Genomic DNA, 26756 nt, shown 5'->3' with positions numbered 1-26756 from the left:
CATTGCTATGATAAAACAAGGACACCTACCAGATATTAGTTAGAGATGTGTAATACTGCTTCCCGTCCCCCGATCACACATCATTTTTGAGCCCTCATCTATCCCTTTACCAAAAAAGGGGAGCAAATCTCAACAAGGCTACTTCATCTGCCTAGTCATGTGAATTTTTACCTTTACCTTCTCTGAGTTCTCTAGTGTTTGTGATGCACATTTCCCTCATTTAAAGAAAACAGAAGTATTTACAGGAAAGCTATCCTTCTCCTGCTAGGGTTGCCAACCTCCAGGTAATACATCAACACAAAGAAACACTGTGATGCAATTGACAATAACATTTAATAACTCCTATAAACATCAATAAAAAGTTATGCAATGTAGCTCAGGAAATTCTAACATATTCAAGGAAAAGTCCAAAATCCTCTATGAGCACCCGGTTTTATACTCATTTCAAAAATCTTCCTCAGGAGTAGTCCTATGTTAGAAGGTGTCAGCCTCTTGATACAGTTTAAATACTTCTTTTGCTTCCTCCTGAGGAAGATTTTTGAAATGAGTAAAAAACTGGGTGCTCATAGAGGATTTTGGACTTTTTCTTGAATATGTTAGAATTTCCTGAGCTACATTGCATAAGTGTTTATTGATGTTTATAGGAATTATTAAATGTTATTGTCATTTGCATCACAGTGTTTCTTTGTGTTGATGTATTTCCTGTACTGTAATCCCTTCTTTGGTTTTCTCAGCCTCCAGGTAATGGCTGGAGATCTCCTACTATTACAGCTGATCTCCAGGTGAGAGATGTCCGTTCACTTGGAGAAAATGGCTGCTTTGGAAGGGGGAGTCTATGGGGTTATACCCCATTGAAGTTCCTCCCCAAACACTGCCCTCATCAGGCTCCCCCCCCCCCCCCCAAATCTCCAGGTATTTCCCAACCCAGAGCTCGCAACCCAGTTTCCCCCTCATCCTCCATTTACTTTCACTTCCTTTATGTATGGGCAAAATATTGTTCTACTGTCACTGGATGACTGCTAGGGCCAATACAGCAGAGAGTCATTGGATCTCCAGCCAAACTGGCCTAGAGAAAAATTGCTTCCTGACCCCAAAGTGGTGATCAGTATTTCCCTGGGTGTGTATGAAAGGGCCACAAGAAGGAGAACCGGGTTTGATTCCCCACTCCTCCACTTGCACCTGGCTGGATGACCTTGGGCAAGCCATAGTTCTGATAAGAGCTGTTCTTGAAAAAGAGCAGTTTCTGTCAAGAGCTCTCTCAGTCCCACCTACCTCATAGGGTGTCTGTTGTGGGGAGGGGAAGGGAAAAGGAGTTTGCAAGCTGCTCTGAGATACCTTTCGGTAGTGAAGGGCGGGGTATAAATCCAATCTCTTCTTCTTCTCTTCGTCTTCTTCTGTCAGAAAGTTCTTCCTAATGTTTAGCTGAAAACTCTTCTGATTGAATTTCAGCCCATTGGTTCTGGTCTGACCTTCTGGGGCAACAGAAAACAACTCTGTACCATCCTCCATATGACAGCCCTTCAGGTACTTGAAGATGGTTATCATATCACCTCTCAGTAGTCCCCTCTCCAGGCTAAACATACCCAGCTTCTTCAACTTTTCCTCATAGGACTTGGTCTCCGGACCCCTCACCATCTTCATTGCCTTCCTCTGGACACATTCCAGCTTGTCTATATCCTTCTAATATTGTGGTGCCCAAAATTGAACACAATACTCTAGGTGAGGTCTAACCAGAGCACCGTAAAGTGATACCATCACTTTGCGTGATCTGGACACTATACTTCTGTTGATACAGCCCAAAATTGCATTTGCCTTTTTAGCTACTGCATCACACTGCTGATTCATGCTTAGTGTATGGTCTACTAAGACCCCTAGATACTTTTTGCACATACTACTGCAAAGACAAGTCTCCCCCATTCTATAATTATGCATTTGATTTTTCCTACCTAAATGGAGAACTTTACATTTATCCCCATTGAAATTCATTTTATTTGTTTTAGCCCAATTTTCCAGCCTGTCAAGATCATCCTGTATCCTGACTCTGTATTCTACCATATTTGCTACCCCTCCCAATTTAGTATCATCTGCAAATTTAATAAGCATTCCCTCTATCCCTTCATCCAAATCATTGATAAAGATGTTGAAAAAAACAGGTCCCAGGATAGATCCTTGAGGCACTCCACTTGTCACTCCTCTCCAAGAAAATGAGAAACCATTCACAAGCACTCTTTGGGTGCGATCTGTCAACCAGTTACAGATCAACCTAACAGTCACAGGATCCAAACCACATTTTTTCCAATTTGTCAACAAGTATATTATGTAGAACCTTATCAAAAGCCTTACTGAAATCAAGAAACCATATCTACAACATTCCCCTGATCCAGCAAGATAGTAGCTTTCTCAAACAAATAAACCAAAAGCTTAGTCTGACATGACTTGTTCTTGAGAAACCGTTGACAGAGGCTCAAAAGTTACATCTGCTCAAAACATACAGTGGGAGAGATTTGTACATTGTTCTTGTGTGTGAGTCTTTGAGAGATACAGAGAGGAAGAGATGGCAGAATAGGCATTTGGTGACCCAAGATGGCAAAGCAAGCCACTAGTAGCACAGAAAATTCCAAAAAAAGGCAGGCAGAGGCACAGACTGTTGTGGACCTCTTGTTTGCACTCTTTGAAAGACATGAAGCAGGGCAAAGAGGCAGAAGCTTCTAATTTTTTGGACTTTTTTCTCTCTTTACTTTCTTTTTACGTCCCTCCACCCCCAGTACTAGTTTTATTTTTACAAAATTGTTTTTCTTGTAGAAAAGTAGAAAACAAAGAGATGGAGAAGAGCTGGCATTGGCATGACAGAGAAGCTGGTGGACACAGGTTAGTGTTTGTCATCTCACCAGGGGTCGTTTCGTAGAAAAAGAGATAGGGGAACTCATTAGCATAACTCATTAGCATATGCCACACCCCCTGACATCACCGGAAGTGTGTCATAAGGCCACACCCCCGACATCACCGGAAGTGTGTCATAAGGCCACACCCCTGCCATCACCGGGAGTGTGTCATAAGGCCACACCCACCACTCGGTTAGTCTTAGTCTTAAAGGTGCTATTTGTTAGTCTTAAAGGTGCTATTTGAACTCTTGGACTATTTTGCAGCAACAGACTAACACAGCTAATTCCTCTAAATCTAAACCCACCACTCAGGCTCCACCCCCAAAATCTCCAAGGTATTGCCAACTCAGAGCTGGCGAGCCTATCTGATGGCACATGTGAGGGGAAAAAAGCAAACCACCCATGTCAGGTAAAAAGGAGAGATACCAGGATACCAGGTCAATATATTTTTATTCTCCTTGACATTGATGGCTAAGATGCTTTTTCATTGGCAAAAATAAAGATAAGAAATTATCAAATGTAAAATAAATTTTAAAAAATAAAAAATAAAAAAAATAAATTCTAGCTTAAAGTTCACATACTGAATTTTGACTTTTTTGAATTTTTGCTCACAAGACTCCATATTTAAAAACAAACCCCCCCCCCCAAAAAAGTGTTTTTTCTTTTCCGCCCCCTCCTTTTCTCGGCCTCTCTAGAAAACAGCTCTGTCAGTTTATTCCTTTCAGAGCTGGAGACAAATGAAAAATGCTTCCTGCCCATCCCTCCCCATAAAGAGCAGTGCCCAGACTATACAAACTCCCCATCAAAAACACTCGACAGCCGCATTTCTCTCTTCCAGGACTGAAAAAGCTGATTTCTCACACACACACCCATGACTTACTTGTGAGTAAATCTTCCCGGGACCCGCCTGCAACGCTTTTGCCGGCTTTTGCAGATCTGAAACCTCTTCCTAGACTTTTTGGCCATTCAATAGCCGAGTCTCCTTCCTTCCTCCGCAAGGAAAAGACCTTTTCCTCTGGCTCTCCTCCCCCCCCCGCTCCTTTCGCGGCCTCTCTACGAAGCAGCTCGCTCGCCCTGACCCTCTCCGTGCTGCAGAGGAATGAAGGAGAAAAGCCCCCTCCTCCCGTCCTCTCCGCGAGGCGCCGCGCCCAGACCCGGACGGGTGGGACGGGCTTCAGCCAGGCTGCTCTCTTCAGCAACAACGCCTTATAATGCAGCTCGACAGGGCAGCTCGTGAGTAACTCCGCACGGGAGACCCCTCTCCCAGGCTCTTCACCCGGGGGAACGGCGATCCCCCGCGATTCCCCCGAATAAACCTCTGATGAAGTATAAGGACCATATCTGGCCTTTTAAAAAGATTCCACCAACAGCTGATTTACTTCTGGGTACAATTCAATATGCTGGTTTTTTGTTTGTTGCAATATTTGTAACCCACTGTGACAGTCTGTCAAGGGTTAACATTCTAACAGAGTCTGAGAGCCTTTGAGTGACAGGCAGTTCAAACAGAATTCTATTGAGCATCAGTTGGGAACTGAAGGCTGGAGACAGTGTAGCACTGACTGAGGACTGGGAAGGAGGCAAAGAAGGAATGACTGGATCAACAAAGATGCTCATTCAAGTCGAAAAGGGAAATTGCTTCTAGTTAAGAGAAGTAATCCCTGCCCAGTGAAAAGGGAAATAGCTCTTGAAAGAGGAGTGATCCCTGATTTGCGTATGAAGAAGGATTTTGAGAACTGGGTTGTGTGTTCCTGCCTTCTAAACCTTACGAGTCAGTGAAACTCAGGAACCTATGCTTGAGTGTTTAAACAGACACTGGGGGAAAAAAGCCTCAGAATTTCAAAGACCTTACTGAAAAGCAAAAACACTTACTTGTTGGCAACATATTAGCTGAATTTAGTGTGATTACAATGTTTCCTCAGTTTTATTATTGGTTCACCTCCTACATCCTACCCCTGATTCCACCTGACCTTTTCAAAAGCCTCTCATATACCATTTCAGAAGTAGAAAACAAGAAGATGATTTTGTCTCTTCCCTCAAGTCCCTGGGCTGGGCCAGCATCAAAAGATATAATAACGTGACAGGGTGGGACAACCACAGACCAGCTAAATAAGAATAAATACAGGGGCTGCTCAGCAAGAAAGAAAGAAAAGGAAAAAGGAAAAATCCTGTGAAAGAGGGCAGGAAGAGGGTAAGATCACCATACCCACCATTCCCTATGGCTCAAGATGGCTTACACATCCAAACCTAGAACATACAAAATACAACAGAACCCCAAATCCTCCTCCCCTCTAGGAAAGTAGGTGCACTAAGATGGTGCCACAGAGACTCACTTGGTGATAATAAATCTGCATTACTTTAAGCAGCATGTGATAATGGCATTTTTATTTCCCCCAAATGTAGACACATATTTTCCTTTCTATGAAGTTTAAAGAGCCTGCTATGTTACTTTCAGGAGATTTTATTCTTTGTGTTTTAATGCTTTTATTCTGTGCTATTTTTATGGTTTTTCAAATTGTTCATTGTATTGTGTAAGTCTGGTCCAAGATGCTTGTACAGGGCAGCAGGGTATAGTTTTTTAAGTAAACAAATCAACAATGGATACAATTGTTCAAGATCAGGAACTGAGACTTCTCAGATGTCTTCTTAAATTGTAGTTCAGACAAATAACCGCAGGGATCCAGTAGGAATGATCTCATCTGTTCACATGTCAAGTGGGATTTGTTTTTTTTTTAAAAAAAACACACAAAAGCAGCATGTACAGGTGAGGCAAATTCCTCCCCCTCCCCATACCTCACAGGCTGTCTTGTAGCAGCATAGTTCTAGTAAAATGTTTTTTAAAATATCCATAAATACCTCATCCACATTTTCAAGTGGACAGCTCGGCATTTTTGAGGGTATAATTCAGCATCACAACAGCCTGCTCTTAAACAGCCTCAGCATTTACATGAGTCAGCCTTGAGCTCCAGATCTTTGGTAATGGATATAATTTTCTCTGTATATCCTGAGATTCCTAATTAATTCTAGGAAAACTATATGCCAGGAGATGGCCTAAGGACCTCAGCTTATTTCAGAGACAGTATACAATCAGGCATCATCCAGACTGTAGCTCTGATCTGGTTTCCCCCCACCGCAGGGTGCTTCCAGTAATGGTTTGTGATAGTTCCACACTGCCTGTTTTTATCTGGAATTCCCCTGTATGTGTGTGTTGTGTAGTGCTTTCATTTACATTCAGTCTGAGTTGGTATTTTTGTTCTTTTCTCTTTTTTTTGCACCTGCACTGCTGTGCTGAAGCAATAGGGCAATTTAATGCCCCCATTGGTCTTCATTGGTTTATGCAGCTAGTGCCCCCCAAGCCCACTGTTGTCTACCTTGCCTACCTGTGTGTCCTTTTGACTGGTTAGCAGATTGCCTGCATTAGACTGACCATGCTGCTGCCCTTCCTTTCCCTTTTGAATTACGGGCAGTAGCTAAAGAATTCAGCATAGCTGTGATTGCAGAGCTAAGGAAATATTGCTTTGAAGAAGAAGAGTAGGTTTTTATACCCCACTTGAGACCTTAAGGAGTCTCAAAGCAGCTTACAATCACATTCCTTTCTGCTCCTCACAACAGGCACCTTGTGCACAGGCCCATAGCTAGGGGGACTGGCAGGGGTGGTGCCCCCCCACAGATGTGCCCTCTAAGGAATCATGCCAGACCCCCCTGCAGCTGCCCCTGCATCAGCAGCATCGTCCACTGTTATGCTGCTGCCCCCACCACCTCCTGCCATTGTGTTGTTCTGGTGCACAGGTGGGCTGGAGGTGGATGGGCTTTCAAGGGGGCTGTCTGGTACCTGGGACTGGAATTCCAAAAACAACATCCATGACAAAAAAAATGAAGAGTCAATAAAGATAAGTTGCAAAAACGTTTAGTAATTTCTGTAGAGATTTTTCAAAATTTTCTACAGAAATTACTACAGTAAACATTTTTGAAACTTATCTTCATTGGCTCTTTGTTATTTTTGTCACGGATGTTTTTTTTTGGAATTCCACTTCCTCCAGTGATCCCTCATTTTTGGCTTCTGGTACCTGGGATTGGCTGAGGGCTTTCGGCTCTGGCGGGGCAGAGATTGGCAAGGTGGGCATTCACCTGAAAAAGAGAGCGGTAGAGGTCTGAAGGCAGCCGAGGTGGCCGGAGTTTGCTTGCAGCGCTTGCTGGGTTTTGCATTACAAATAATCATAATAAAAAAGAGACTGCTCCTGTTTTTGGCTTCCCAGCCAGTTTTTTTTTCAGCGCCTGCAAGAACATCTCCCTCGTGCATGATTGCATCCCCTTCCATGTAAGAAGAAAGCCCAGCAAGCAGCCTGCTGGGGGTGGGGGGAAGAAGCAGAGGAGGAGGAGGTCATCCACAGCGACAGAGGTGGTCGGCTTCCCTGGTCCCAGCTCCTCACCTCTTTTGCATGCAGGACTCAGACTTTCCTTGTCTTTTATTTCTTGGGGCAAAGGCATGACTCCTGTCCTTCAAGAAGGATGGGTAAAAGTACCCCCCCACACACACACGCACATACACACGCGTCCACATACACTGGGCTATCCAAGTCACAGCATTTGATTTATTTGTAACATTTTTTGTGACATTGGGAATGACATCATGTCCCCCAGTGCCCCCCCGAAAGTATTCTGGCTACAGGCCTGCTTGTGTGGTAGGTGGTGCTGAGAGAGTTCTGAGCGAACTGTGACTGGCCCAGAGTCACCCAGTTGGCTTTATGTGGAGGAGTGGAGAATCACACCCAGTGCTCCAGATTAGAGTCCGCCACTCTTCACCACTATACCACGCTAGCTTTGGAAGATTATTGTTGAGGTTTTTCAAAACACCATTACATTGGTTCTGTTTTGTTCATCAATAAAGAATTTTGCTGTGTATATGCTCCATTCATTACTAATATACACCAATTTTGTTCACAGAAAGTGTGGAGGGAAAGAACCCTACACCATGCAGGCACATTTCTGGCCAGCTGAAATTGGGCCCACAGTCTTGGCTTGCCTGCCAGTGCAGGACTTGTTGGGCTGCCAGCTCCTTTGCCACCACTTTGCCTTACCCACTCACAAGGAGCTTGTTAGGCTTCTGGTTCTCTTGCTGCTGCCCTGGCTCGCCACCTGCACCACACAAAGAATATGAAGATGGTGCCCAGGTGTGCTGTTAAAATGTGCTCTAGGGAATGTATCATGAGATAGCAAAGCAATAACTGGCTGCTTGTTTCAGGCCTTCTGATTGGCCATGATGGTTCACTCAGTTCATGCACAGTCTAATGCTAAATCGCTGAAATGTTGGCATCCGTACTTAAAAAAAAGAAGGAATCACTGCCCATCCTGTCCAAAAAGGTGAGGTGCATGGAGCACTGCAACAGCACAGGCATTTCACACTGCTGAAAAACCAAAATCAAGCCATTTCAGGAAAAAAAAAAGATCAGGGGAAAACAGGTTTGAAAAACAATGGGGAAAACAAGGTAAGAAAATCAGAAGAGCAGGGGATTGATAACAGAGCTGTGTGGAAACAAGGGGGAAAACAGTAACAAATAAAAGGGAAATGAGACTGGAACATGAAGGCTGTCTGGTAGTTGTCTCAGAACTGTGAGAAAAGAAAGGTGAGAGTTGCATCTTTAACTTAGGAGGAAGGATTCCCTATGGTTTAGTGATATGCCCTAGAGATGTTCAGTTACTTTCAAGGATCTTTAACATTCTTGGGGCCAAAATACACAATACATTTTTAACAAATCAGGTCATGGTTACCCCAGCCCAATGTGTAGTATATATATAGTTGAAGACTTATTTCAATCAACCTTGAAATCAGTCTTCAGTGATCTATCAGTTTGGATTAGATCCTGTGTAGGCATGCTGATAAGGAGAAGAGATTGGATTTATACCCCACCCTTCACTACCCAAAGGTGTCTCAGAGCAGTTTACAAACTCATTTTCCCTTCCCCTCCCCACAACAGACACCCTGTGGGGCTGATAGAGCTCTTGACAGAAACTGTTCTTTTTCAAGAACAGCTCTTATCAGAACTATGGCTTGCCCAAGGTCATCCAGCCAGGTGCAAGTGCAGGAGTGGGGAATCAAACCTGGTTCTCCCAGATTAGAGTCTGCACACTTAACCACCACACCAAACTGGCTGATAAATTTGTGGTGAACACAGCAGGTAAACATGCCATTTTTTACATGACCACTCATGAGCCAAGACTCAGATGGGCTTGTCTCACTGTTTGCCACCTGACTCAACCACCAAGCTGAACAACTTTGTTGCTGCACAATAGTTATAGTTGTGGTTTCATATCCTTCTGTCTTGTGGCCATTTTTGTACCTATGTATTCAGTGAAATTGTCTCCCAAGGTTATGGGAGGTTGGGCCAGGTACTGAAATGACATTGTGGTGCTATGAATTCCATGTGGCTGTGTAAAAAGATGCATATGCAAACTGATGCAGTGCCAGAAAAATGGAAAGCCATTTACATTGATTAGACAGATGCAGACAAACACCAAATGTTAAAATGTAAAAAACAAAAAACCCACAGTGTTTGTTTATGGCTGCCAACCTGTCTGATGCTAGAGCATGGCAAGGTGGCCGTGACAGGTGGGGTGGGGTTCATATGCACTGTGTATGCATGTAAAGTAATTTGGTGAACAAACCTGAGCTGTTCACAAGCAGCCTGAACTGTGCATATGTTTGACTCCCTGCTCATGCTGGTTGAGTGGTGCATAAGGACATATGAACAGACATGCTGGATCAGACCAAAAGCCCATCTAGTCCAGCATTCTATTTGCACAATGGTTGACCCGCTGGCTCAAGAAGCCCACAGCAGGATGACAGCAACAGCATCCTCTCATCCATGCAACTGATATAAAGAGGCAGACTACCTCTGGTTCTGAACGGAGTAGATATCCATCATGACCAGTAGCTACTGATAGCCCCATATTCCATGAATTTGTCCACTTTGCTTCTAAAGCCTTCCCTTACTTGCCTTTTTTCTATGCTAAACAGTCCAAAGCATTTTAACCAGTTCTCATGATCATTTTGGTTGCTCTTTTCTGTACCTTTTCAAGTTCTACAATATCCTGAGACCAGAACTCTACACAGAATTCCAAGTGTGGCATCACCATAGATTTGTATAAGGGTAGTATGGTAGCAGCAGTTTTATTCTCTAATTATGGCCAGCATGGAGTTTGCCTTTTTCACAGCAGCTGCACACGGGGACAACATTTTTATTGAGCTATCCATCAGCACCCCAAGATCTGACTGAGCATGTCCATTTCCTGAGACTGAACATCTCCATTTCCATCTAGTACAAGCAGAGTGCTTGTGGAAGTAAAGTCTTCTGCCTCCCCACTCTTGCTGCATCCTGCTGCATGTCCCAAATCCTGGTCCCAGGGATCAGTGGACCCCCCTGAAAATAGTATGTGTCTGGTCAGGGGGAAGTGGAAATCCGCAGTGCAAAGATGGAACTGGTGAAAATTGCCCTTCTGTCTGGTGGCAGAAGTGTCTTACATTGGGGAAAAACATAATATTTGTTAATGTTGCTAAAAGCATCCCATATTCCCAAGTGGCAATGGTACTGCTACAGGGTTTTCTTTCTTTTGTATGCGAGACCACTGGAAAATTACTGAGTCTTTGTAATTGTTTTATTTATGAATATAGCAATATGGCATAATGGAGGTAAATAGATCACCAAAACAGCCAGCAAAACTGCTGATCCTGCACCAGATTGTCAGAGGAGAGAGTACAACAAATTTAGAGTCAAATGGCACCTTTAAGACCAACATACAGTATACATTCAGTATTCCAATATACTACTCTGAAAAAGAAATACACTAAAAGACTTTAAAATACAGAGGATTTATAGTCCTTTTTGTAGAGAATACATATGTGAGGACTGAATGAGTTAGCATATGTAATGAGATAAAAAAACCCTGATATCCCTGTTGAGTCCCGGGGAGATTTTTGTTCCAAGTATTGTAATAACTTGTAATTCATCAATTTCCCTTTCCATTCTGTTCCTGAAGTTCCTATGTAATAAAACAGCTACTTTGAGGTCACCCATTGAATGTTCTGGAAGGTTGAAGTGTTCTCCTACAGGTTTCTCAGTCTTGTGATTCCTGATGTCAGGTTTGTAGGTGTGTAGGTGTGGGGTTTGTCCTGGTGTAGGGTTTGTCCTGTTTGTCCTATGTAGAGAACTGAAGGGGAGCAATTACTTTATTCCCCACAATTCCCGTTCAAAAATCCCCAGTTTTCTGTCTTCCAGATGAAACTAACAAACTACAGCAAGACCATTTCTCTGCCCTTCCAATTAGCTGAAGATGTCACCTTCCAAAAACTAGGGAAGAGAGATTTTCAGTCATTAGCTCCTGTTCAGGAACATCATCTTAAGAGCTCTGACCATTTTAATCATTGACAGAAGATGGACACTAAGTAGCTTCCTTTTAAGTGCCCTGAGAAGAATGTAGTTTATCATGTCAGCACATATGAGTTGTCATATATTTTTGTTGGCTTCTTTGACTCTTTTCACAAATGTTTAAGTTTTTAATACTTCTTCCCAGATTCTACCCTTTTCCCCAGATTGTCTTTCAGAGTTGAAGGTAATTCCATTTCTGAGATACTCACTTGTTTCTCACCTGCTGATTGCAATTAACAGCTGCCAGCTGCAGCCTGGTACATTGCCAAAGAGTTAACAAGAATTGGAGACCAGCGTGATGCCTAGAAAGAAGGCATGCGTCAAATAAATATGAAACACTACTCTGTGACAGAGAATACTATACTGAAATCAGGATTTCCATATCATGGTTGCCCGCTGCATTCTTCATTTAGTAAAACAACTGGTTTCTTTCCCCATGTTACAAAATTTGTCCAAGTATGAAACGTTGATACAGACTAAAGGATGGCAGTCTCATTAGGAAAACATCTTATGCCACACTATGTTCAAGCAAAGCAATTATGATACAGGAAATATTTCAAAGGGTTGGATATGATCAGCTTTTTCACTCAGTCTTGCCCAATTTCTCTCTTAATGGCAGTTCCCATCCCTCTTTTTTCCATGTGGTTCCCATGATGCCCAGTAAAGTCTTTTTGGTGGTCAAAAGGAGACTCTATCCTTTCTTTCACCAGTGGAAAAGATGTTGGGATCTATCCCAAAGACTCTTGTTGTATCTGAAAGACCAAAGGTTACTGTGTCATGATGTTTCATCTACTGAGCCTACTTTATCAGATGAAGCTGATAAATCAAGATGTTGCTTGTGAAAGTTCATGTCTCAGTCAATTTGTTTGGAGTTCAAAGAGTCAGATGGCTTTGTTGATTTTGCTAGTGCAGATTAATGACTGTTGTTTTAGGAAATACTAAAGCACAAGGGATAGCTTAACTACTTTGGGAGCCAAGTGAAAAAAATGAATAAAAATAAATAAGTAAATAAAATGGATATGTCATTATTATAACTAACGTGAAATGTAAAATTAATGACATCTGGTAATAACAAACCTGCCCATTATTTTGTAGTCTGGTTGTCTAGCTTAGAATTCATGAAGGTCAGAAAAAGGGAAATGAGTGAAGAGAGGGTTTCTCAGCATATACAGTACTTTACAAGGATGTTTATCTGTCAGCAAAAATGCACGGCTGGCCCCCCTCCCACACTCATTACCACAATCCCAGCTCCTACATGCATACAATTTCATTAATTGTGAAAGAAATGGTTCTGTTTTAATTCTGCAATTGCATTTGCTTATGACACCACATTTCTGAAATTATACCTTGGCCCACACTGGGGCTCTTTTACCATCCCCCCCAAATATTCCTCCCCACCCTCCATTTTGCCTCCGTTTAAGAAATAGCCAACATGGAAAACAGTACAGCACTTGGTTGGTAGTATCATTTCTTTCTTGCTGGAACTCTAATGTTTGAGAAGTAATTCCAGAAAATTATACTCCTATTAATTTCTACATTTCTTCAAATTCAGGACACCAGTATTTTTGATGGTTAGGATCAAGGGTGTAGACTTTCCAATTTCCCGGGGGGGGCTGGGGCTGGGCCAGAGGCATTGCTTTGCTAGGAGCAAGGGTGGCTCCCGGGGGAGGCTGATCACCTTCCTGAAAATTTCGGCGGGGGCTGAAGCCCCGCCGCCCCCACGAAGATTACGCCTATGGTTAGGATCTGTTGTGTTTTTTAGGTCACAGTTCTGGATTTTTGATAACAGAAGATGAATATTGTAGCACAGCTCACTCCTGCTTTTTGTAAGCTTTCTTCTCAGTGTAGTAGTGCTAACAGTGATACGGAGCTTTGCTTTATCATCGCCACTGATACAGTTTTTATATTTAAGTAATTTTCCACTTGTTTCTGTTCCTCTACTTCCATATTTAACATGTTGCTTGAGCCAGACTTATCCAGTTTGGAAAAAAAATGTTCAATTGTTAATGTCCTTTAGCTTCTTTTAGTTCCCTTTGTTACATTTTTAGGTTCCTGTTTTTATAGCAGGACATGGCAGTCTGGTTGGGTGAGTCCCTGTGTGTACATATGTTTTATGCCTCTGAATCCTACTAAGAAGCCAGCATGGGCTCTCACTGTCCCTGGGACCAATGTTCATTTATTTATTTATTTATTTATTTATTGTTTGTATTTATACCCCGCCTTGCCTGACAAGCAGGCTCAAGGCTGCTAACAAGATTAAATAACATAACAAAAAATTAAAACAATTAATAAATATAATATCAGTTAAAACAAGTGAACAACAACAATTACAAAACCAACTATGGCGGTAGTCCAATCAAATCCCGAAATAGGGGTAGTAACCAGCGGAGACTCTATCCAGGAGATGGTCTAAGTTTGGCCAGAAGATGTTCCAGGGCACACCCCTCAGTGGCAGCCTCTAATTGAACGCTTGGTAGAAGAGCTCCATTTTACAGGCCCTGTAGAACTGTAAGAGGTCCTGCAGGGCCCTGATGTTCTCTGGGAGCTCGTTCCACCAGTGTGGGGCTGCCACCGAGAAAGCCCTGGTTTTGGTACTTTGTCCCTCTAACTAGCTTTCCCCTCTCCCCGTCTCCACACAAGGAATTCTGTGACTAGTAGCTCTTGAAGAAGCATGCCATATTGAGAAGCAGAAATCTCTCATACTACAAGTCCTAGTTTTATTGCACAAGCATACTCTCTCTGTTCTAGAGAATGGCTTGGGCTGGGTCCTGAGCAGCAATTCATTGTTACGTCTTCTCTTCTAATACTGCTTCTCACTGGCTTGGGCAAATCTCACAAAATGAGAACACCCAATGCATATGTCATGGATACAGAGAAATCAGTTTCCATAAATATCTTCAAGCATGCTTTCCCCTGCTCATGGTAATGAATCTGCAGCCTGGATCTTTGGGTCCCTGTTAAGGGGTTGGGCCCTGGACTGTCTTTCCAAAATGCATTTACATTGAAAATGCTGGTGTCTCACTGACTTGGGGTGGGGCAGCTTTGACTTGATTCTTGGCCTCTCTCTCGATATGTAAGCTTTTATTTGCTTGATCTTTTGCTCTGTCTAATGCGCCCACTAGACACAGGAGAAAACAGTTTGCGTGCACACAGTGATATGCAAGCAGGTGGTACTGCAGACTGAAAGAAGATGGGGGCAAATGCCACAGACCTTTGAAGGCAAGGCAGTACCTGCTGTGCACTATTAATGGCTTGGATCCATCAAAGGTTTCCACTGAAGGAAGAGATTTCCATCAGCACAGTGTGAATTCTCCTCCCCCTCCCCCAGCAACTCAAAATACCCCTGAATATGTTGCTCTGGAAGACAAGGGATGACCACCAGCAGTAAGAGGGGGGAAGGCAGAGAGGGATCTTATCAGCACCCACACACACTCACAGACCTCCTCTGCTGGATCCATCCCCATGTGTGCAACTCATTAGTAATACAAGATAGGGATCGACCAAGCTAGGGCCAAACTACAGGAGATGTGAATAATCAGTAGTGGGGATCTCAGATTTCTCAGTGTGTTTGACATTCCCTAAACGCAACTGCCAGGCTATGGAGAGAGGGAACTGTAGGGTGCTTGCAGGTCAAAAAATTATATAAAAATATTTCCCAATGCTATTTCCACTGTAAAAATTTTACTCACTCCCTCATTGGACCCAGCAGGGGGGAAAGGGCAAGTACCCTTTTATATTTAATTAAATGAAAAGACAGACTAGCCATGATTTGGGGCAGGGTAGATTGGATCTGTGTGTAATAATTCAAGGATCCTCCCAATCCTGTCTAAAGTCGGTATTTTTAAAGAAGAATGGAACAGGCTCTGAGGGAACTAAACTATGGCTGCCTCCATCATAGCAGCATGTGAATCCCTGAAATCCTGCCAGTGCAGGTGTCCCTCTGTGCGGCAGCATCTTAGTGTGGCCAGCCAGCTCCCCCACCCATGTTCAATGGCTGTTAGGTGGAAAAGTCTACAAGCTGAGTGGCCTGACTCAAATTTCTGTTTGAAATGCTGAGGTTACAATGTTTAGGAAGGCTGACCTTGTGGGTGTCTTTGGAATTCACATTCTGATTGTGGCTGGTAACTATCAACATGAGCGATATCCATAGTCTTAATATGGAGAAGGGGGAAATATAGCAAAGTGATTGCCCACATGGCCCCAGTGTACATATCAAGAAAACAAGCCCTTAAAAGAAATCTAGTCCAGGCTGCAAAGCCATATCCAGCATAACTCAGAGCTGGGATGATATACAGGAAATGTATTTATGACACACTGATAATGAAACAACACAGTGGCAACATGTCCAATATTTTGAAGACGATATCTGACCCAGCCCCTTGCTGCTTAAGGCATCACACACTCAAGTCAGTCTGGGGATGATTTTTTGCTGTGGCTTCCTCTACTGGCCTTGAAAGTGTGGATCATGATCTGAGAATCATTTCTGAACATTTGCTTTCTTTCTTGAATTATGGAACAAAGTTTGAGTCCAGTGGCACCTTTAAGACCAACAAAGTTTTATTCAAGGTATAAGCTTTTGTGTGCATGCACACTTCTTCAGATACTCACTTGAATTTTTCTTGAACAATATAAAACAATTAATCCTGGATGAAGTTCTACAAGTGGTATGAAGGAGAGCAAGAGAGAGTGGGTTCCAGCTTTGCAAATGCAAAAACCAGAGACACCCTTGTTCTCTCATCCTACAGTGCAAATTAGTAACACAGAACACAAACCAAAACAATGCAAATTTTAAAAGTAACCGGAGGGAGAAAGGCAATCCCCCTCTGAATACAAATTTACACAGGCTGAACTGAAATTTAATTACAGCTGGAAAAAGAAACCCAGTGACCACTAGATGTGCTTAAAGCATTCATTGTTGCGTGGATGGCTGCTCCTTTTGACCTCCCAAGAGCTCTCTCTGTGCAGATGTTTGGCTGAACTTCAGCTGCTCTCTTCTGCTGAGGGAAAAGATAATTGAAGGGCTTTAGACAGAAAGGCCTTTTCCACGCTGGTGGAAAGCAAAAAAAAATGGTCTCATATTGGAAGAGGGGAGCATCATATGCTTTCTCTCCCTATTTCTGCACATTGAAAGTACAACTACAACTGAATCCCAAATATCTTTTAAATGGATGTACTTATAAGTGCTGTTTACACAACCACTAGAAGAAGAAGAAGAGAAGAGATTGGATTTATACCCCGCCCTTCACTTGGAGTCTCAGAGTGGCTTACAAACTCCTTTCCTTTCCCCTCCCCACAACAGACACCCTGTGAGGGGGGTGGGGATGAGAGAACTCTGACACAAACTGCTCTTTTTCAAGGACAACTGTGCCAGAGCTTGTGACTGACCCAAGGTCACATCAGCAGTTGCAAGTGGAGGAGTGGTGAATCAAACCCGGTTCTCCCAGATTAGAGTCCGCACACTTAACCACTACACCAAACAGTGCACTAGAGTGCACTGGCAATGTTTCAGTTGACAAGGTAGGAATGCAGAGAGCACTTATCATCCAAGCTTTGGCCTTTCCTCTGTTCTGGATGAAAGCAGGAGAAACCATTTCATCTGAACATCTTGGAGAAAGAACAGGATGCAGACTGATGAATCAACATATTTCCCAGCTTTTGTGATTGCAGAAAGGGATGCAGCCTGTCTTCATGTATACCCTTGGTTCACATGAAGGTTGCTTCATGCAACTCCATACCCATGGATGGTCATACAGAGAACAAAAATGGAAAGTTTACATGTCTGAACTGGCTGTAAGATTTGATTGAAAGGAAGAAGGAAAGAAAGAAAAGCAAAGAATATACTGGGCAACAACGGAAAAGGAAGAAGGAAAGCAAAAAAAATGATGAGAAGTGTGTGCGAGGGGTGATTGCCCTCCCAGTTTCTTTGCTGGCAAAGGAAGGAACAAGTCCATCTTCTTCCCCAAAGGTACCATAGCAGGCAGGGTACTGGACTCAGAGAAAGTACAAGTTGTGATTGAGCCCAGTTCTCCCTCCTTTCCATTACTGCTTCCTTCCATCCATTCTGCAATTCCTTGAAGGTTTCTATTTGCATTTCATATGTTGTGCTAAGTGTTCAAAGACCTTTACAAACATCACCTTGATAGCCCTTCCAACAATTCTGGAAGGTAGGCCTACTGTAACCTGAATTTTTCCTAGAGCATAGTAATTAACCTAAAGACCTAACTGTTTTGTGATCTGAATTGTTCTAAAGAGAATTGTTCTAAAGGATTGACTACCAAAAGTTCTAAGGAACCTAAAGTTTTCTCTAACTCTTAGAACACTAACTTAGAACACTTAGAGCTAAAGAAGTCTTGAAGATCTAACTTAGTAACTGTGGGAGCAAACTATTTTTTTAAATTCATTTTTAATTGTCATAGTTGCAGAGATCGTCACAATCCATTATGTGTCAACAACATATGAACAAAATTTTGCACTGTTAATTAAATGTTAGCCAGTATACATATGATAGTTTGCTACAATAGCTGTTAACTTCAGTTTCTTCATTAATGTAAACCAAAATTTGACTATTTTAACCATCTATAGAATCCAAACCAATAATTTTCACATATCTTGGAGCTTTTTTCTTCAATAATGAAGGTTAGTTTCTCCATTTCTGCTACATCAAGTAATTTAAAAATAAATTCTTCTCTAGTGGGAATGTTTCCATCTTTCCATCTCTTAGCAAATACAATTCTAGCTGCAGTCAAAATTTGCATGGTTAAATATAACTCATTTTTCTTAAAGGAGTCAGGAATAACATTCAACAAAAACATTCCGGTGTAAATGGGATTTTTTAAACTAATATCTTATCAATAATCTCTTTTATCATAGCCCAATTTTTTTTAGTTTTGTTACACGACCACCACATATGGTAGTAGGTGCCATTGCCATAATTACATTTCCAACAGCTTGTTCCTATATTTTTATTATATCTATTTAGTCTTACTGGAGATATATGCCATCTATAGAACATTTTCACAATATTTTCTTTAAATGCGCTCGTTCTCACAAATTTTATGTTTCTTGACCAAATTTTATTTCATTGATCTAGTTCTAGGTTATGTCCTATATCCTGTGCCCACGCTATCATGGAGGGTTTCACCCACTCATCTTGCATTTTCCATTCAAGCCAAAAATTATAAGCTTTTTAAAATATATATGAATCTTTGTATTTTATGTAAATTATCAGAGCACCATATTTTATTTAGGATATATTGTTTTATTGTGCTGTTGTGTTTGTATGCATATTTTAGCCTCGGCATGGCCATCTGTTAGCTGCCCTGAGCTTTTACATAAAGGGAGGGTTTTACAAATGCTTCAATAGGCGAGAGCCATCTAGGTGTTTTTGTGTAGTATTTTTCCTTTATCTCTTCCCAAGTTTTATATAGTGCACCTCTGATTGTATGCTGTTGAAAGTGACTTTAGGAAAATGCTTTATTATACCACAAATAAGCATGCCAACCTATCAGTAAATCATGACCCTAAAGTTTAAGTACTCTTATATCTTCCTGGATAATCCACTACTTTATCCAGTGCATTGCTACTGCCTTGTAGTACGTAGCCCAATCTGAAAGAGGGCTGGAAAGAGCTAACCCTGTGGGAGCAAACTATTATTGCTTCTGGTAATTGGGAGTTTTAAACCTTCTTTTGGTCTCTCCCCCCTTTCCCTTCCCTCACCTAGATGGTTGGAAATTAGAGTTCAAAGTATTACAACTATATATTATAAACACTTACTATAGTCCCAATATTATAGCACATGGTACATAGTTCATGGTTGTCGTGGCTTGACCTGTGAATCAGTGAAACAGGAGCTTGCTGTGAGGGTAAGTCAGTAGTTGTGGCTCATTGAGAATCATGATGTGCTGGGACCTTGTTCAATTTTTTTTGAGATTCGGCAGGAGAGAGCTTCCTCTTGTACGATTTTGTGCTGGTATCCATGGAATCATCAATTTGCAGAGCCCTTAAGAGGGAGAAGCCAGTGTCTTAATTGTGAGCTAGAAGCTGGTGACCTTGATGGTATACCAGCAGCTTCCCTTGTGCGGTTCACCAGTACTTGTAATTTACTTCTTCAAGCTGAGTGGTCACTGGCTTTAAGGCTCTATGTGTTTGGAACACCTCAGGAGGAATGTCCAGCAGCACAGAGATGTTAAGAATATGTTAGGAGAGTTGACCCTTTTGTTTGGCCAGCTGAAGGATCACTTTGCATACCCAAGGATCAGCAAAGGTAACTATAATGTCTCTAGGGTATTTTCTGTTAGGGACATTTGGTGGTCCCTGTCTGAAGGCTCTGAGAATTACAGGGACGACTCCTTCTTCTGCCCCCTATACAGCATATCAACTCAGAGTTTTCTTCCAAGTCCCTCGGTCAGACCTCGGAATTTGAGGTTCCCTTGTCTAAGAGCCCTTTCCACTTGTGAAATTCAATCCTTTAAAGCTTGTGTGACATCTTGGAGCTTGCAGGAGTCACTTTGTAAGGCTCGGCCAAGGTTAAGCACCATTTCTGCCATCTGAGTAGCTTGTGCCAGAGTCTCAGAAATCCCCCTCAATTGCTCCATTAAAGGGTGGAACATAACTGACAGTTTTTCAGTCAGCATGTCCAAAAGTGATTTTTCCATGGCATGGAATGAAGCTTGAATCAGAGTTTGGAGGCATTGCAGTGCAGTGTTCTCTGCAGGGGAGTGATTTGACATGGAAGAAACTTTGACTGCCATTTTGTGTAGCGGTTATCTTGTCCATTCCTGAGTGAGTCTTCACAGATCCTGCAGGAAAAAAGGTGATGACTGGTTTGCTTTTTTCAACTTGAGGTAGCACTTTTGGTCCTCCAGATTTTCTCATACTTTTGTGGAAAATTAATGGATCTGCTGATGTGTAAGGAGGTTGAGGGAGTGGATCAGGGTTGGAGACAGCAGTTCAGGTGTGCGCCATGTTCCTCAGCATCACCCTGCCCCCCAGGTATGTAGACTTTGTAAATTAACCTCAAGAAAAAAATGCTTGCAGATGGCTTGATGAAGATTGAAAATGCTCCAGGAGGGATGGAATGAGAACAGCTGTTTGTTAATTAAAGAAAAAGAGGGGAAGGCAGAAATCAGCCTGATAAAGTCTAACCAGCATTGAGTCCAAATGAGAAAGGTAGACTAAAAATGATAGTCTGTGACAGCCTAGAGAATCCTGGAGGGGAATTTCTCTAGGGGTAGAGTAGGGATTTCTAAATTGTGTACTTTTCTTGTGATTACTTACAGGGTCCCAGCTTGTAACTTTCTAGTGTGCAAGAAAGGCCACACATGCCAGGCCAAAAGTTCAGATTCTACCCTCTTCTGCTAGCAGTGAAGAATCCGGATTTACAAACCTGTCAGAAGAATGAATAAGTAGACACGGAGACAAGTACCAGAAAGCAAGGCACAGAAGTGACGACTTACCATCCAAGGAATACTTGGAATTCAATTCTATACGATGAAGATGGAAGTCATTAGATTGAGAATAAGGAGTGCTGAACATTCCTGTTCACAGGAATATGATAACATGGACCCACCAGATTATTAGTTATTTTAAAAAAGTGTGTTAGAATTGTCATTAAAACTAAAAGCAACTCTTCAAAAATCATAGCGTCTATTCATGTTATATGTTGCTAACTGGAAAAATCATAGCCAGCAAGTTCTTTTATTAGAGATTATGGCTCCTGCTTCGATTTTGCTCATGCCTGCTCTCTGTGGTTATATGCACTTGCTGCTCAACAATTCGTCTCATTCACTTCCTGCAAACAGAGCCTGGAATTTCACGTCACTGCCAAAGCCACATAGAAGGTATGCAACTTTCCAGATTCTACTCATGGCCAATGGGCCATACATAACCAGATGCAAAGGGCCACAGAGAGCTGCTATTGTTAAACAGTAGCCATCACAAGTAGGGTAGCCATGCAAACTGGTCTTTGGGAAGTGGGAGTCAAAAAAGAACTAATACTACCACTAATGAAAAAAGGAATTAAAAAAGCAAAATATTGTATAAAATGATAGGACAGCACTATGGGGAGAAAGAAACTGTGCTGGTGTTTCAGTGTTCTCCCCTTTCTACATGGATGTTTTGACTGGAGTGAGGAGTGCTCTACAATAAACATCAATTTGAAAGTATTTTTTAATTTTAAAAATTACATGCCTAGCAGGTAGGAATTATCTCCCTTGTCACTAGTGATGTCATGGCCACTAGCTAACAGGTGACAGTCACACAACCACAGTTTACATACTAATTCAAGAAAGGAAACTGAGTCCTCACAACAATAAGTAAGGAGTCTACACTGCTTGCCCAACAGTCTAGGTGTGGCCAAATTTTGTTTCACACCAGATGCTACAAACATGTAGTCACCACACAGTGACCGCAGTCTAATTAATGATAGTCATGTGCAAATGCCACTGAGATCAAGAGAACCTATTATATGCAAATAAATTAAGCTCAATGGAGACTGAGATACCAGGACAGTAACAACACAAAAGGGGTACTCAGGAGATTTAACCTTTCCCCTAGGATCTGGAACTTTGTCACATAATCTCTGAAAGGCATGTGCAAACTAGTCTTTTGATCCAATGACTACCATCTGTCACATAAGGAGCCTTGTATAAGGGAATAATTGAAATTAGCATATCAAAATCACATCAAAATGTTTGCGCCCATATGATGTACTTCAGCTTTAATATCCGGCAATCTGAATTAACATTCAGATACTCAACTGTCCAGTGAATTTGACGACTTCTTAATCTATTCAAATCAGACTCTGAATTTTATTTGGTTCATCATTTGACCAGCTTCTCTGATGGCTCTTCATCTGCCTGCTTGAGGTGATTCTTGAAGCATAAGAACCATTACAACTTTTAGGTTACACAGACGTTTCTGTCTTAAGACTCCTTATGGTTTTCCTCTTCACTGGTCAGTTGTATAATGTGCAATGGCTAACCCTCTGAGCCTTGCGTAAATTGATTGCAGCTGCATACCAGATGCCAAGTGAATATTGCTGCAGTTTCATGGCCTGATCTGATTAATATTTACCTGGGTCTGCTTTTGCATCAAGATGCCAGTAGAGATTTCAAGGACTGTGCAGCACTTGAATACTAGATTGTCATAATGCAAGAAATTAAAAATGAAACAGATAATCTATGGCTTGCAGAAAGTGGTGGTAAAGTGATAAAGCAGTGTAGAACTGGGTGTTGCCAATAAATAGACTTAAATATAAATTCAAAAATAATGTAGCATTTGAAGGAATGCATCAGGAGCTAACGTCCAGCCCCAGTTTGACCCTGCCCCAGCTACCTAAGCTGAGGACAGCCAGGGGCCTGACTCACCCATGCATGGAAGACCAGGAGATGGTGGTGGCTGGGACCCAGGCAGATTGTTTCAACACAGCCAGGAAGAAGAAGAAGCAGGAGGAGGAGGAGATTGGATTTATACCCCACCCTTTACTTGGAGTCTCATAGTGGCTTACAAATTCCTTTCCCTTTCCCTCCCTAGAACAGACACCCTGTGAGGTAGGTGGGGCTGAGAGAGCTCTTTCCAGAACTGTCCTTGAGAGAACAGCTCTGACAGAACTATGGCTTGCCCAAGGTCTTCCAGCAGCTGCAAGTGGAGGAGTGGGGAATCAAACCCAGTTCTCCCAGATTAGAGTCTGCACACTTAACCACTACACCAAACTGGCCGGGAGCCAGGCAGCAGTGCTGATGGGTGGTGTCAGAAAAAGAGCCCTGCAAGGCCATATCGAAACTTGTGGCAGGCCAGGATGGGAAAGGCTAAAAGGCAGCCCTGAGCAGCAAGGGGACAGAGCAGAACAGGGAGCCAGGCAGTAGAGAAAAGAGGCAGGAAAGGCATCCCTTTCCTTTTACAGCCTCCCAGGTGGAGCAGGTTGAAGGGGATGGGATACAAGCCAGGTGGTGGTAGGACCAAGGAATTCCATAGAAAGGAAGGCACCACTCAGCTTGAGAGGAAGGAAGGAACTGAGCTCCTAGAAGGAGAGAAAGAGGGCCACAGTGAGCCAGCCCAGGGAAGGAAGAGGACTGGGGTGCCAGAACAACCACACCTTCCCAGTACTGAGGCCAAAGGGAGGGCTTCCTCCTCGCACCCTTTTAGTCTTGGACAAGCAGTGGAGGTAGGGAGCCTGCCCTGAGAACAGGGGAGCCTCCCAATGTGGTGGAGAATGCAGGCACAGACACCCCCCATGAGGCACCCCAAGCCCACCTACCAGCATTGCCAGGATGGATCAATAGTTGCCCGCAACTATAGCCACTAATATTGAGGACTGCACCAGTGACAGAAGCCCAGGTGGAGGCAAGTCCTGTGCGTACCTTGGCTGACACATCTAACACCATGGACTTAGCTCAATTTGTCCAGTGCCTGTCTGAGCACCAGGAGTGCCTCTTCTGTGATCTCAGTAGCAATATATGCAAGCCACCCTTGTACACAACCTCTCCCAAGTACTAGGATTCAGCTAGTTCATGCCAACCAAGGGTCCAGTTGGTCTGGATGCCCTGGGGTTTGAGAATGATGTCAATACCTTCCTTGACACCTTTGAGCAGATGTCAAAAGCTGCCTGTTAGCTCAAGGAACAGTGGGCCTTTATTCTTGGACACTACCTGCAGGGGAAGCTCAGGCAGCCCTGAAAGCACTCTCTAAAGAGGACAGGCCACTTACGGTCAACACCTTGATGTGGTCTGGCAGGCACTGATGACCAGTGGCCTAAAACCCAATCCCCCAAAGAGTAAGGTAGGATTTTGTGAGATGAAATACCTTGGTTATCTGGCTGGAAGAGCAGAGCCTCCATTCCATGAACAAAAAACAAATGAGGTGGTTTTGGAGCCTGGTGGGATATTGCTACTGTTGCTAATATCTTTGCTACTATTGCTGGTATCTTTGCACATCTGACTTCCAATATTTCTCAGTTATTTCAGCTATTCTTCTGCAACTTCCTCTTGTGTTTGCTAATCTAGTTTCACCTTGTAGTACATTTTAGGTTAATCTTACTTTGCCTGTGTAACTGAATTTGGGAGTGCCCCACAGCCTCTCTGAGCAAACTTGTTTCAAACCAGACTGTCTTTGTAATCTCTCCCTCACCCACACCTTTCTTTTATTGATATAAATGCATCCATTCAATGAATGTAGCCTCCTATGCGTCTGAAGAAGTGAGCTCAGACTCATAAAAGCTTATTTTGGAACAAAAGTTTTTGGTTTTCAAGATGCCACAGGACACCTGTATGAATTTAATATCTACAAATATTATTCAGATATATACAAGTACTGGAGGCTGATTAAACTCTCACAGCAAACCTTGCGCTGGCTGCTTTCGCTAGCTGATGGAGACATTCAGGTTTGATTGTGTAATTCCGTGGGGGCTTTGGAAATCTAAGTACATTCCCTTGACACTAGTGTTCAAAAATGCAAAGATCAGCACGACTACTATTTAGAATGCTATTTATGTTTTCTTTCTGACACATTGGGGTGAATGACTAGGATCCGTCTTTCCACTTTGTTGTGTCCACTGACCGCCACCAGAGGCCAGCGAATACCCCAGAGCTTGACTCTGGAGGAACAATGGGGACAAGGGTCCTGGTCTCTCCACTGAGGGACCAATGGGACGTTGGCGGGAGATTCAAACCCACCAACGGGACCTGGGGGTGTGCCCATATGTGTATATAGTTGGCCCACGGGCCGTTTTCCTTTGTCTTTTTGTTGTGAGCTAGTGAAGCGTGCAGAATGCTATGCGTGCCGCAGCGGCCTTGCCATGCGGTCAACCCACTACACAATACACTTGCACTCCTCTTCATCCACTGTGGAGGTGGTCCTCTGCTGCAGAGCACATGCCTCTTGCACAAAGCATTTTTGGGCTCCTTCAAAGACTCCTTCCTTTTGAATGTTCCTTTCCACCCAATGGTTTTTTCCTGCCCACCCTTCCCATTACTGGAGCTGCAAGGACAGAAGAGACAAGAAGTCGATTTCACCCCATCACCACCACCCCGCAGTTTCCTGAGCCATACTTTCCCAGGGTTGGAAAGGACTGCTGCAGGGACAGGAACACAGGAAACATCTACAATCTTCCATCTACTGATCGTGGGATTCAGCCTACAGAAGAAGAGAAAATCCCAAGCTGCTTTCCTTTAAACTTAACTATTGAATGTTTTTTTCCCCTTGAGTACTTTCCAAAGTTAATGTAAAACCATACTTCCTTACAATTGTAACCCACTGAAAACACCATTCTAATTTAGTGCCATAATTCAGGAATGATGAGTGAGCACAACTGCAGTTTAGGGAAAAAGCTACCTTCTAGATGAGAGCTGAATAACTTTCATATATAGCATTCTTGAGCATGCTGATTGAGTGAGTGGTGTCTGGCCAGCCAATTTCAGGGATTACTAAATGAAGCAGATTGTTTGGATCTGTTCCAGTCTAGTTTCAGGCCTGGTTATGGGACTAAAATGCCCTTGGTTGTCCTGATAGATGACATACCCCAAGAGATGGACAGGGGAGTGTGATCCTGTTGATTCTCCTGGACCTCTTAGTGGCTTTTTATGCCATCAGTCATGGTACGCTTCTGGACTGCCTTTCAGGGTTGGAACTGGGGGACACTGTTCTTTAGTAATTCCAGTCCTACCCCAAAGGCAGATTATAGAGGGTGGTGGTGGGACTACTGCTTTGCCCTTTGGCCTACAGGGTCCCCCAAGGTTCCCTCTTGTCTTCCATGATTTTCAACATCTATGTAAAGCTGATGGAAGAGGTCTTCCAGAGATTTGGGCTAAATTGGCATATATGTGTGGAAGATGCTTAGCTCTAGCTTGTGCTTCCAACAGATGCCAGAGAGGCTGTGGAAACTGTGGTTCCTGGAGGCAGTTTTGGAACAGATGAGAGTTAACAAACTGTAACTTAATCCTGATGAAATGGAGGTGCTACAGGGGGGGGAGTCTGACTCAGGAAATGGGTTATCTCCTGCTCTGGATGGGGTTGCACTCCCACTAATGAAGCAGATTTGTACCTTGGGGGTGTTCCTGGATCCAGGCCTTTTGGATAAACAGGTGGCAGCAGTGGCCAGTGGTGCCTTTCACCAGCTTTGGTTGGTATGCTAGCTGCAGCCATTCCTGGCCAAGGAGATCTTGCCACTGTGGTGCGTGGTAACACCTAGACTAGATTACTGCACTACACTGTATGTGGGGCTGTCCTTGAAGACTGTCTGGAAGCTACAGTTGTTACAGAATGCTGTGGCCAGAATGCTGACTGGACTGGGTTGTAGGGACCATATCACTCCAGTCTTGTTCTGTCTGCACTGGCTTCCAATTTGTTTCTGGGCCAAATTCAAGGTGATAGTATTAACCTTTAAAGCCCTATATAGGTTGGGGCCTGGCTATCTTAAATACAGCCTTTTCCCATATTAACCTCATTTTCCACTCTGGTC

Source organism: Gekko japonicus, unplaced genomic scaffold (genome assembly GCF_001447785.1).
Source record: "Gekko japonicus isolate JY-2015 unplaced genomic scaffold, Gekko_japonicus_V1.1 scaffold202, whole genome shotgun sequence".
NCBI lineage: Eukaryota > Metazoa > Chordata > Lepidosauria > Squamata > Gekkonidae > Gekko > Gekko japonicus.
The sequence above is the reverse complement of the archived record's forward strand: the minus strand, read 5'-3'. Positions refer to the sequence as shown.